The sequence below is a fragment of the Pan paniscus genome, chromosome 19 (assembly GCF_029289425.2).
Source record: "Pan paniscus chromosome 19, NHGRI_mPanPan1-v2.0_pri, whole genome shotgun sequence".
Classification (NCBI taxonomy): domain Eukaryota; kingdom Metazoa; phylum Chordata; class Mammalia; order Primates; family Hominidae; genus Pan; species Pan paniscus.
This window is the reverse complement of record NC_073268.2, coordinates 21,566,694-21,580,112: the sequence shown is the minus strand read 5'-3', so window position 1 is coordinate 21,580,112 and position 13,419 is coordinate 21,566,694. Positions and strand designations below refer to the sequence as shown.

Below are 13,419 nucleotides of genomic sequence, written 5' to 3'. Positions count from 1 at the left end.
ATATCCTTATTCCTGTCATGGCTGCAGCTAATTTCCCTAATTCAGGATGTTCAGGGGTAACAATTTGATGAATCATTTTTGGTCTAGGAGGAACGATTCCCGTGTTCATCCATTTAAATGGATAAGGAGGCACCCATTCCCTCAACCTGTAGAATTGCCATCAGTCCTTTACATAATCTAACAAATAATTAAACTCCAAGCATTTGGTATTTTAGCCAGAGCAATTTCTCCAATAATACCCTCTTGGGGCCCAGTCAATAACAACACCCGTAGCTAGATTTTGGAACCCTACGGCCTTTGGAGCATTACAATCATTCCATAAAATTGAATTTAGTAGAAAATGTCCCTTTGTAGGTTCCTTTGAGCAGTCTGGCAATCCTTTTGTTTTATTGCTTTTAGTAGTGACAGGAACTCTCCATTCCTCATGTGGATTAAGTTTAACATTCATGAGTTGAAAAGAATTGCTCCTGAACTTGATAAGAATCATTACTAGAGGACTGTATGGTCCACATCCAATTCTGATAAGAATAAGCTAAGCAGCCAGGCGACATTCCAATACACAGTGGTGGATATTTGTAGCCAATTGACAAATTAAAGTGCATACTTTTTACTTCTGGTTGAGCTGGAAACCTGTCATCGTTGGGGACTGGCATGAAGGCACTATTATTGGTGTAAACTTCCACTGAGGAGTCCATCCAGGAGACAGACCGAATTAAAGGGGGAAAAGGAATGTATGCCCAGTAGGTATAATTTTGAGTTGCCCCAACCCCTGGTATACTCACCACTGCACTGACCACCATAAAGGCAGCCAGAATTATATTACCCGTCATTTTTGGAATTCCTTTTTCTTGTAGTTATTTCTCTGTTTGATGGGATAAGACCTTTATCTGGCCCCATGTTGGTAGAGTAGAATGACTGGTGTTGGAGGTCACACGGTGAGATTTTGTTGTAATGTCGAGGTCATGGAATTTATGTGTCAGGCGGCAAACCTTGCTCTTTGATTTCTGAGGCTTCTTTGCCTTTTGTTTCTGAGAGTTCTTCATCCTTGGAGTTAAAATGCAATCTCAGTTGCTGGGAGGGAACCCACACGTGTTGTTGTCCTTCTCCTGGGGAAACACAAGCGAAACCCCTACCCCATGTTATCACAGTGCCTAATTCCTATTTGTCAGTTTTTGCATCCTTCCACCATACCCGCTTTCCTTTTTGTGGATCAAATCTGTTTCCAGTGAAATGTTGTTCTGCTGCTGTAAAAGGTTGATTTCTTGCTAGGTTTAAGAAACTGAGTGTAAAAAGAACAAAATTTAACTGAGTATGAGGGGTAGGAGCATCCTTCTTCGCTTTAGTGTCCTGTTTTCAAAGTTGGTCTTTCAGCATTTTATTAACTCGTTCTACCAATGCCTGTCCTTGACAGTTATAGGGAATGCCAGTTGTGTCAGTAATTCCCCATGTCTGAGTGAACTTTTTAAAATCATTGATAATGTAACCAGAAAATTGTCAGTTTTTAGTTTCTCAGGACAGCCCATAACCAAGAAACATGAAACCATGTGCTGTTTAACATGAGCCTTACTTTCCCCCGTTTGACATGTGGCCCAGATAAAATGAGAAAAGTGTCAATAGTTACATGCATAAAAGAGAGTTTGCTGAAAACTGGATAATGAGTCACGTCCATTTGCCAGAGAATATTTTGTGAAAGTCCTCTAGGGTTAACTCCTGAAGAAAGTGGATGTAAAATTAACACTTGGCAAGTAGGACAGTGACATACAATGGTTTTAGCTTGTTTCCATGTGAAGCAGAACTTTTTTCCGAGTCCTGCAGCATTGACTTGAGTTATAGCGTGAAAATTTTCTACGTCCATAAAAATGGGAGCAACTAATGTATCAGCGCTGGCATTTGCTGCTGAGAGAGGTCGGGGAGGGACATGTGAGCCCGAACGTGAGTAATGTAGAAGGGAGAAGACCTTGCTCTGCGTAGGGACTGAAACTTTTGGAAAAGAAAAGTGGTTATCATCAGGCAGAAATGTGTTTAAGGCAGTTTCAATGTTGCAAGCGACACCTGCTGCGTACACCAAATCAGAAACAATGTTAACTGGTTCAGGGAAATACTCAAGAACAGCCATGACAGCAATCAGCTCAGCTTGTTGTGCTGAAGTAGCTCCTGAGTTAAGGACACATTCTTTTGGCCCTGCATATGCTCCTTGGTCATTACAGGAAGCATTAGTAAAAACAGTGACAGCTTCAGCTAATGGGGTATCCATAGTAATGTTAGGTAAGATCCAAGAAGTAAGTTTAAGGAACTGAAATAGTTTTACATTAGGATAATGACTGTCAATTATACCCAGGAAACCTGCCAAATGTACTTGGCAAGCAATGCAGGTTGCAAAAGCCTGTTGGACTTGTAATCAGGTGAGGGAAACAATGATTTTTTGGGGCTCTGTACCCTAAAGATGAAGAAGGCGAGAACTAGCTTGACCAATTAGGATAGAAATTTGATCTAGATAAACGGTAAGCGTCCATAAAGAGCTGTGTGGAAGAAAGCACTATTCAATTAAATTATGTCCCTGGATAATGAGTCCTGTTGGTGAATGTTTAGTAGGAAAGATTAGCATTTCAAAAGGTAAATATGGATTCGCCCTGGTTACCTGAGACTGTTGAATGCGTTTTTCTATAAGTTGTAATTCAGAATCTGCCTCAGGGGTCAAAGACCTTTTGTTGCATAAATCAGGATTGCCCCATAATGTTGCAAACAGATTAGACATAGCATATGTAAGAATGCCTAAGGAGGGGCAAATCCAATTAATATCTCCAAGCAATTTTTGGAAATCATTTAGCGTTTTTAGAGAGTCTCATCTGAGTTGAACCTTTTGGGGCTTAATAACCTTGTCTTCCAGCTGCATTCCTAAATATTGATAAGGAGAAGAAGTTTGGATTTTTTCTGGAGCAACAGCCAAACCAGCTGTTGCAACTGCTTGTCGTACTGCAGAGAAACAAGATATTAATACAGAACGTGAAGGCACTGCACAAAGAATATCACCCATGTAATGAATGATAAAAAATTGGGGAAATTGATCTTTTACTGGCTTTAATATGCTCCCCACGTAATATTGACAAATAGTACGCTATTAAGCATTCCTTGAGGTAGGACTTTCCAATGGTAACGTGCTGTGGGAGCGATGTTGTTAAGGGTTGGAATTGTGAAAGCAAATTTTTCAAAGTCCTGAGGGGCCAGAGGAATGTTGAAGAAGCAGTCTTTAAGATCAATGATGATAAGAGGCCAATACTTGGGAATCATAGCGGGGAAAGGCAAGCTGGGTTGTAATGTCCCCATAGGCTGAAGGACAGCACTTACTGCCCTAAGATCAGTAAGCATTCTCCACTTACCGGATTTCTTTTGGATAACAAAGACAGGTGAATTCCAGATAGAAAAAGATTGTTCGATGTGTCCCAATTTTAACTGTTCAAGGATCAAAATGTGGAGTGCCTCCAGCTTATTTTTAGGGAGTGGCCACTGATTTACCCAAACCGGTTTCTGAGTTTTCCAAGTCAAGGGGATGGGATTTGGAGGCTTGATAGTGACCACTTCTAAAAAGAATAACCAAGTCCCGTAAAATCTGATTTATGGGTAGGTATAATAGGCTCGGTGATGCCTTGTGCTGATTTCCCTAAGCCCATAACTTGAACAAATCCCATTTTTGTCATAATGTCTTTACTTTGCTGGCTGTAATTGCCTTGTGGAAAAGAAATCTGTGCCCCTCATTGTTGTAAAAGATCTCTTCCCCGCAGGTTAACAGGAATGGGTGTAATGAGGGGGTAAATAGTACCAATCTGTTCTTCTGGGCCCATACAGTGTAAAATTGTAGAACTTTCATAGACTTCTGAAGCCTGACCAACACCAACTAATGCTGTGGACGCGTGTTCCTTTGGCCAGTGTCGGGGCCATTGATGTAAAGCGATAATGGAGACATCAGCGCCCGTATCAATCATTCCCTCAAACTTCCTTCCTTGAAGATGCACGGAGCACACAAGACGAGTGTCAGAAATTTTGCTGGCTCAATAAGCTGCTTTGTCCTGATAGTCTGTGCTACCAAAACCTCCAGTTCTGGTACAAGAACTGGATCCTAAAGGAACGTAAGGGAGTATAAGAAGCTGAGCAATGCGGTCTCCAGCTGCCGTATATCAAGGGACTGCAGAGCTAATGACAATATGAATTTCACCTGAATAGTCAGAATCAATTACACCAGTATGTACTTAAACACCTTTTAAATTTAGGCTTGAGAGATCAAATAGCAAACTGACACTGCCAGTCGGCAAGGGGCCAAAAACACCTGTGGGAACAGTAATAGGTGGCTCTCCAGGTAACAGAGAAATATCTCTGGTACAACAGAGATCTACTGATGCTGAGCCTGTGGTGGCAGGGGACAATCATTGTACTGAGATTCCTGTTGGGGCAGAGCCATTAGATCCTGTGGCACAAATTGCTGAAGTGGGAATTGGGATGTAGGTTGAATGGATTGGGCTGGCAAGGCGCTCATCTTGCTGGACGCCAGGGGCTCGGAGTTGAGGAATGCCCCATTGTTTGGAGGGGCCTAGGGCTGACCCCTCTTCCCGTTTACCTGGAAGTGACTGTAAGGGATTGCCATCAATATCAAATTTTGAATGGCATTGAGCCACCCAGTGATTTCCTTTTTGGCATCGTGGGCATGTAGTAGAAAGTGGGGCTTGGTGTTGAAAAAATTTTGGTTGTTGGTGTTGAAAAGAACAGCGGCCTGTATGCCAAGGACAATTTCTTTTAGAATGTCCCGATTGGCTGCATAGGAAGCATTTGCCAGGGAATTGTCCAGGCATTTGAATAGAGACCATGGCTTGTGCCATGACCATTGCTGTACGCAGAGTTCCCCTCACGCCTTCACAGACTTTAATGTATGAGGTGAGTACATCACCCCCTGGTGTAATTTTGCCTTTAATGGGGCAAATAGCCACCTGACAGTATGGATTTACTTGTTCATAAGCCATAAGTTCTATAACAAGTCATTGGCCCTGGCTATCAGGGATAGCTTTTTCTGCTGCGTCTTGAAGACGGACAATAAAGTCTGGATACGGTTCATGTTGTCCCCGTCTGACGGCTGTAAAACATGGGCATAGTTTGTCATCATCTTGAATCTTGTCCCAAGCATCTAAGCAACATTTCCACAGTTGTTCAATAACCTCATCATTTAGTATAGTTTGGTTTCGAATTGCAGCCCACTGGCCCATTCACAGCAATTGGTCGGCTGTAACATTAACAGGAGGATTAGAGCCCAAAGACGAATGAATTCCTGGACAGCATCAATCCACCAAGTCCTGAATTGTAAATATTGGGATTTAGATAAGACTGACTGCTAAAATCTCCCAGTCATAGGGCACCAAGTGTTTATTTTCTGCTAGGGCTTTTAATTTGGAATGGACAAAAGGGGAGTTGGTGCCATACTGCTTCACAGATTCTTTGAAATCTTTGAGGAATTTAAAAGAAAAACTTGGCCAGGCGCGGTGGCTCACTCCTGTAATCCCAGCACTTTGGGAGGCCCAGGCAGGTGGATCACAAGGTCAGGAGATCGAGACCATCCTGGCTAACAGGGTGAAACTCTGTCTCTACTAAAAATACAAAAAAAAAAAAAAAAAAAAATTAGCTGGGCATGCCTGGGCGACAGAGCGAGACTCCATCTCAAAAAAAAAAAGAAAAAAAGAAAAAAGAAAAAAAAACTTTCCTAAGTAGCAGGACATAGCTGAACCTGGCCTGGATGTATAGGGTCAGGTTGAACTACTGCCTGAACTACTGGAATACCAGGAACTGGCTGTGTCTCAGCTGCAGGCAGTTGTGGAGCCTGATTATTTTCCTGAGCAGCCTGATTGTCAGGCTGAGGGGCTTGATTCTCAGGCTGTTGATCTTGAGGGGTAGCGGGATCAGCCGCCTGCTGAGCGGGATCAGCAGGCTGTGACTGATTTTGTGCCACTGGGACGGCGGGTATTGGAGGCTGTAAAATTACAGGAAATTGCCAGGCTTCGGGGTCCCCATATTCTCTTGTCTGAGCTATAGCCCTCATAAAAGGAGTGTCATTTTCAGGGATGTATATAGCTCATTGCTTATGAGCGGCAATGGTGGTATTGGCAACCACAGTAGCAACTGGACCAGAAGCAGAAAAAAGGTTGGAATTTTGAATGGAGGAAGAGTTGAGAACCTGTAGGCCAGGATGAGACGAGATTACCTGCTGGGCAGGTCTTTCATGGGCCTGAGGCTGCCACAGTAACTGTGGACCAGGCTTCAAGGGAGCCTGAGGTTTCAAGGGAGCCTGATTTGTCAGAAAAGACCCAGGCTTCAAGGAAGCGTGATTTGCCAAAAGAGACCCAGGCTTCGAGGGAGACTGATTTGCCAAAAGATACCCAGGCTTCAAAGGAGCCTGATTTCTGAAAGAGACCCAGGCTTCAAGGGAGCCTGATTTACCGAGAGACCCAGGCTTTGAGGGGGCCTGATTTACCAAGAGAGGTCCAGGCTTCAAGAGAGACTGACTTGTCAAAAGAGAACGAGAAGAGAGAGGTGGAAAAATAAGTTCAATATGGATAGGGTTGAGGGCCTCATAACTGGGCTGAACTGGTAGAAAGTTGAGAGCCCCACAGCGGGGCTGAACAGAGATAGGGTTGAGGGCCTCATTACCAGGCTGAATAGGCAAGAAGTTGAGAGCTCTACAGCAGAGCTGAACAGGGATAGGGTTCAGGGCCTCATTACCAGGCAGGGAATTGAGAGCCTCTTCACCGGGCTGTGTAGAAATTGGAGCCTCTGTACCAGGCTGCATGAAAACATAGTTTAGAGCCTCTTTTTCAGACTGCATCATCTCATTTTCTATCTGCATAGCTAGAGAGTTGAGAGTTTGAGGAAAGGTAGGAGGGTACAGCTGTGATGGCTATTGATAATATCTTTCAGCTGGATTTTGCTGGTTGGGGGAAATAAATTCATTCAGATCAGTTAAAAGTTCATCATAAAGCGATAACTGGGGCATGATAGGCTCTGGCGTAGGTGGTGGCACCAAAGGAATATCAGAGTGGAGGTCCGTCTCTAGAACTATGGTCTCAAACTGTGCAGTATCCTCAGGTGAAAAAGAACTAAGCACTTCCTCAGCCTCCTCAGAGGAAAGAGGGATCAGTCTCCATGTTGTCCTCCTGAGTCTGTAAAGAGTCTAGGACAGAGTGAACCGAAGCCCAGATTGACCAAATTGTGGGTGGAATAATATGTCCGCCTTTATGAGCAATTTTGAATGTCTGCCAATCTCATCCCAATCCTTAAGTTCTAAAGTTCCCTCAGTAGGAAACCAAGGGCAAAGAAGATCTACAACATCAAACAGTTCAATTAACTTATCAGTAGATACTTTTAACCACTCCTTCTTTAAGGAGAGTTTTTATACAATTTAAATAAGCTGAGTACTTAGTACAGGCCTGTCCCTTGGTGTCCCCGGGATACTCTGAGTGCCCAAGCTTACCACCAAGCTTATTGACCTCAATCCTCAGGAATCTGTCATTGAAATCCTCTGCTGTGTTTCACGCTCAAAGTGCAACTTCACACAGTGAGAGAGATTCTCGTTGGGTGCCAGATGTAGGGTCCAACCCTACAGGGCCTGTGGGTTTTTCTCTTGTGTGTGGAGATGACAGATCATAGAAATAAAGACACAAGACAAAGAGAATAAAAGACAGCTGGGCCCGAGTGAACACTACCACCAAGACGTGGAGACTGGTAGTGGCCCCGAATGCCTGGCTGTGCTGTTACTTATTGTATACAAGGCAAGGGGGCAGGGTAAGGAGTGCAGGTCATCTCCAATGATAGGTAAGGTCACGTGAGTCACGTGACCACTGGACAGGGGGCCCTTCCCTATTTGGCAGCTGAGGTGGAGACAGAGAGGGGACAGCTTACATCATTATTTCTTATATGCATTTCTCGGAAAGATCAAAGACTAATACTTTCACTAATTCTGCTACCGCTATCTAGAAGGCCGGGCTAGGTGCACAGAGTGGAACATGAAAGTGAACAAGGAGCGTGACCACTGAAGCACAGCATCACAGGGAGACATTTAGGCCTCCAGATGGCTGCGGGCATGGCTGCGGGTGGGCCTGACAAAGATCTTCCACAAGAGGTGGTGGAGCAGAGTCTTCTCTAACTCTCTCCCTTTCCTGGTCTGCTAAGTAACGGGTGCCTTCCCAGGCACTGGCACTACCACTAGACCAAAGTCTGCTAAGTAACGGGTGCCTCCCCAGGCACTGGCGTTACCACTAGACCAAGGAGGCCTCTAGTGGCCCTGTCCGGGCATGACAGAGGGCTCACACTCTTGTCTTCTGGTCACTTCTCACCATGTCCTTTCAGCTCCTATCTCTGTATGGCCTAATTTTTTCTAGATTATAATTGTAAAACAGAGATTATTATAATATTGGAATAAAGAGTAAAGCTACAAACTAATGATTAATATTCATATATGATCATATCTGTATTCTATTTCTAGTATAACTATTCTTATTCTATATATTTTATTATACTGGAACATCTTGTGCCTTCGGTCTCTTGCCTCAGCACCTGGGTAGCTTGCCGCCTGTAGGGTCCAGCCCTACAGGGTTTAGTGGGTGTTCTACCCATGTATGGAGATGAGACATTGTAAGAGATAAAGACACAAGACAAAGAGATAAAGAGAAAACAGCTGGGCCCAGGGGACCATTACCACCAAGACGCAGAGACCAGTAGGGGCCCGGAATGGCTGGGCTCGCTGATATTTATTACATACAAGACAAAGGGGGCAGAGTAAGGAGGGTGAGACGTCCAAGTGATTGATAAGCTCAAGCAAGTCACATGATCATGGGACAGGGGGCCCTTCCCTTTTAGGTAGCTGAAGCAGAGAGGAAAGGCAGCATACATCAGTGTTTTCTTCTAGGCACTTATAAGAAAGTTCAAAGATTTTAAGACTTCCACTATTTCTTCTACCACTATCTACTATGAACTTCAAAGAGGAACCAGGAGTACAGGAGGAACATGAAAGTGGACAAGGAGTATGACCACTGAAGCACAGCACCACAGGGAGGGGTTTAGGCTTCCAGATGACTGCAGGGCAGGCCTGGATAATATACAGCCTCCCACAAGGAGGTGGTGAAGCAGAGTGTTTCCTGACTCCTCCAAGAACAGGGAGACTCCCTTTCTTGGTCTGCTAAGTAACAGGTGCCTTCCCAGGCACTGGCATTACTGCTTGGCCAAGGAGCCCTCAACCGGCCCTTATGTGGGCATGACAGAGGGCTCACCTCTTGCTTTCTAGGTCACTTCTCACAATGTCCCTTCAGTACATGATCCTACACCCATCAATTATTCCTAGGTTATATTAGTAATGCAACAAAGACTAATATTAAAAGCTAATGATTAATAATGTTTATACATTATTGATTGATAATTGTCCATGATCATCTCTATATCTAATTTGTATTGTAAGTATTCTTTATTCTAACTATTTTCTTTATTATACTGCTACAGTTTGTGCCTTCAGTCTCCTGTCTTGGCACCTGGGTAATCCTTCGTCCACAGCTGCCCAAATCTCCCCTCTTTTTATTGACTAGGATCATCATTGCCATCATTGCTTGTTGTTGACTTTGGGCTTTTCATCGGACTCCCTGAAGACACCTGCATACTAAAAGCAGACAACATAAACACACCAATATCAGTAATGCTAATGACAATAGTGAACCTCTAAGGGGTTTGATCCATTTAAAAAGATTAAGATCGGATAATACTTTGGTGATTTCCTCAAAAATATGAGAGCCAGGAATGGTAGTTAAGTGAGCCTGTGAGGCCCCCAAAATTTGCTCTTTCAGTTTTGAAATATCTTAAGTTAGATTATTATCCCAGGCTTTGAATGTCTCATGACTTTTTCCCAGCTATGCTGATCTTTTTTATAAGCATAAGGCATTATGCAATAATCAGAATTATTCCAATCACATTGTAATTGCATACGGTGTTGCAAATTCATAACTCTATTTCCCAGCCATATCACACTCTGGTGGAGATCATTAATTTGATTAGCCAAATTTGATCAACTTGAGCCTGAGAATTCCAGAGTCTGGTGGAGTTTTTTTTTTTTTTGCCACACTTCCACATATTGAGTGGTCTGAACAGAGTTGTGGATAGCAACTCCAGCTGTCATTGCTGTGGCAGTGACAGCAATTAATCCTGCAATGACTGCAATAAGAGTAAAGATGAATCTCTTCATTCTCTTAAGGATTCCTTTAAGGATTTCATTGACTATATGAATAGAGGGAGAAGACTCCCAAGGGCGGTGTAAAGAAACGGTATCCATACCCCCTCCCTAGCCCTTACCAGGAGAATACTTGTTATGGGATGAAATGTAACATGAATACATGTAAACAATTTGCAATCATCAAATTCTATGGTTTGGCTGTTGGGGGGTGATAATTATATTTCCGACTAATAGCATATAAGGGGATTTTACACAGCTCCTGCTAGGTATCACCTGTTCAGACATCAAGGTGACATTGTATACGTCTGTCTTGGTATTAGTGGGAGTGATCTGATAGGTTACATTCCATATCCTAATTCCGGTCATGGCAGCAGCCAATTTCCACAATTCAGGATGTTCTGGGGTAACAATAGGATGAATCACTTTTGGTCTAGGAGGAATGATCACTTTGTCCATCCATTTGAATGGGTAAGGAGACACCCATTCCCTCAGCCTGTAGGACTGCCATCCCTCCTCTACATAATCTATCAAATAGTTGAACTCAGACTATTTGGCATTTAGGCTGGAAAAATTTAGCCAATAATATCCTCTTGGAGCCCAGTCAATAACTACACCTGTAATCAGGCGCTGTAACACTACTGCTTTTGGAGCATTACAATCATTCCATACAATAGTTTCAACTGTAAAAGATTCCCTGGTAGGTTCACTTGAACAGTCTAGCAGTCCTTTTGTTGTATTATGTTTGGTAGTGACGGGAACTCTCCATTCCTCATGAGGATTAAGTTTAACAGTCATGATCTGAAAAGAATTACTACTGAACTCATTATGTACTTGATAAGAATCATTATTAGAGGACGGTACGGTCCATATCCAATTTTGATTAGAGAAAGCTAAGCAGCCAGGTGACATTCCTATGCACAATGGTGGGTATTTAAATCCAATTGACAAATTAAACTGCACACCTTCTTCCTCTGGTTGAGCGGGAAACCCGTCATCATTAGGGACTGGTATAAATGCACTACTATTAGTATACAGGCAGCATTTGCGAAGCTGTTGAATGACCTCATCATTTAGTATAGTTTGATTTGTAATTGCAGGCCATTGTCCCATTCCCAATAACTGGTCAGCTGTAATATTAACAGGAGGATTAGAGCCTTGATTAAGCTGAACTCGATCCTGGACAGCATCAACCCACCAAGTCCTGAATTGTAAATATTGGGATTCAGATAATACTGATTTTGCTAGAATTTCCCAGTCATAAGGCACCAAACGTTTATCCTCTGCTAGAGCTTTTAATGTGGAATGGACAAAGGGGGAGTTGGTGCCGTATTGTTTCACTGATTCTTTGAAATCTTTGAGGAATTTAAAAGAAAAACTTTCCCGTGTAGCAGGGAGTAACTGGACCTGGCCTGGATGAAAAGGATCTGGTTGGACTACTGCCTGGACTGCAGGTATACCTGGAGCTGGCTGCGCTACAGCAGCAAGCATTTATGGTATAGGTTGAGGAGCCTGATTATTTGCCTGAGGAGCCTGATTTTCAGGCTGCGGACCTTGGGGAGCCGTGTGATCAGCCACCTGCTGAGCAGGATCAGCGGGCTGTGGCTAATCCTGTGCCACAGCAACAGGAGCGGCAGGTAATGGGGATGTAGAATAACAGGAAGTTGCTAGGCCTCAGGATGCCCATACTCCCTGGCTTGAGAAATGGCTGTCATAAGAGGAGTGTCATTTTCAGGAATGTATGTAACCTGTTACTTATGAGCAGCCATGGTGGTGGCAACAGCAGTGGTAACCGGACCAGAAGCCAAAAAGAGATTAGAGTTTTGGGTAGAGGAAGAATCAAGAACCTGTAAGCCAGGATGAGGTGCGATTACCTGCTGGGCAGGTCTTTTAGGGTTGAGAAATCAAGGCTGCTGCAGTAACTGCAGGACAGGCTTCGAGGGAGCCTGATGCACCAAAGGAGAAGCAGAAGTGAGAGATGGATAACCAGGCTGTGGAGGGATAGGGTTAAGGGCCTCATTGCCAGGCCAAACAGGCAGAAGGTTGAGAGCCCTACAGCAGGGCTGAACAGAGACACAGTTGAGAGCCTGTAGGGGCCAGCCCTACAGGGTCTGTGGGTTTTTCTCCCCGTGTGCAGAGACAAGAGATCATAGAAACAAAGACAAAAGACAAAGAGATAAAAGAAAAGACAGCTGGGGCTGGGGGACCACTACCACCAAGACGTGGAGACCAGTAGTGGCCCCAAATGCCAGGCTGCGCTGTTATTTATTGGATACAAGACAAGGGGGCAGGGTAAGGAGTGTTAGCCATCTCCAATGATAGGTAAGGTCACGTGGGTCATGCGTCCACTGGAAAGGGAGCCCTTCCCTGTTTGGCAGCCGAGGCGGAGAGAGAGGAGAGACAGCTTACACCATTATTTCTGCATTTCAGAGACTTTTAATACTTTCAGTAATTCTGCTATTGCTATCTAGAAGGCAGAGCCAGGTGTACAGGATGGAACATGAAAGCAGACCAGGAGCATGACTACTGAAGCACAGCATCACAGGGAGACGGTCAGGCCTCTGGATAACTGCAGGCAGGCCTGACTTATGTCAGGCCCTCCATAAGAGATGGTGGAGTAGAGTCTTCTCTAAACTCCCCTGGGAAAAGGGAGACTCCCTTTCCCGGTCTGCTCAGTAGCAGGTGCTTTTCCTTGGCACTGACGCTACCACTAGACCATGGTCCGCTTGGTACGGGTGTCTTCCCAGACGCTGGCATTACTGCTAGACCAAGGAGCCCTCTGGTGGCCCTGCCTGGGCATAACAAAAGGCTCACACTCTTGTCTTCTTGTCACTTCTCACCATGTCCCCTCAGCTCCTATCTCTGCATGGCCTGCCTTTTTCTAGGTTATGATTGTAGAGTGAGGATTATTATAATATTTGAATAAAGAGTAATTACTACAAACTAATGATTAATGATATTTATATATAATCATATCTATGAGCTATATCTAGTATAACTTGTTATTTTATATATTTTATTACACTGGAACAGCTCGTGCTCTCGGTCTCTTGCCTTGGCACCTGGGTGGCTGCCACCCACATCTCCCCGCTTTTTATTAACTAGGATCACCATTGCCATCATTGCTTGTCGTTGACTTTGGACTTGTCTTCGGATTCCTTGGCGGCATCTGCAGA

The 13,419-nt window shown here is 44.0% G+C and overlaps 1 long non-coding RNA gene across 2 annotated transcripts in view; it reads right to left on the bottom strand.

The window, feature by feature from the left end:
- Nucleotides 1-13,419, bottom strand: part of LOC117976474 (uncharacterized) — a 190,879-nt gene that overhangs the window by 123,763 nt on the left and 53,697 nt on the right. For both annotated transcript variants that reach the window (XR_010110633.1, XR_010110634.1), the window contains one exon: nt 1-13,419. This exon is cut by the window's left edge and continues 123,763 nt beyond it. This is a non-coding gene — a long non-coding RNA (uncharacterized LOC117976474).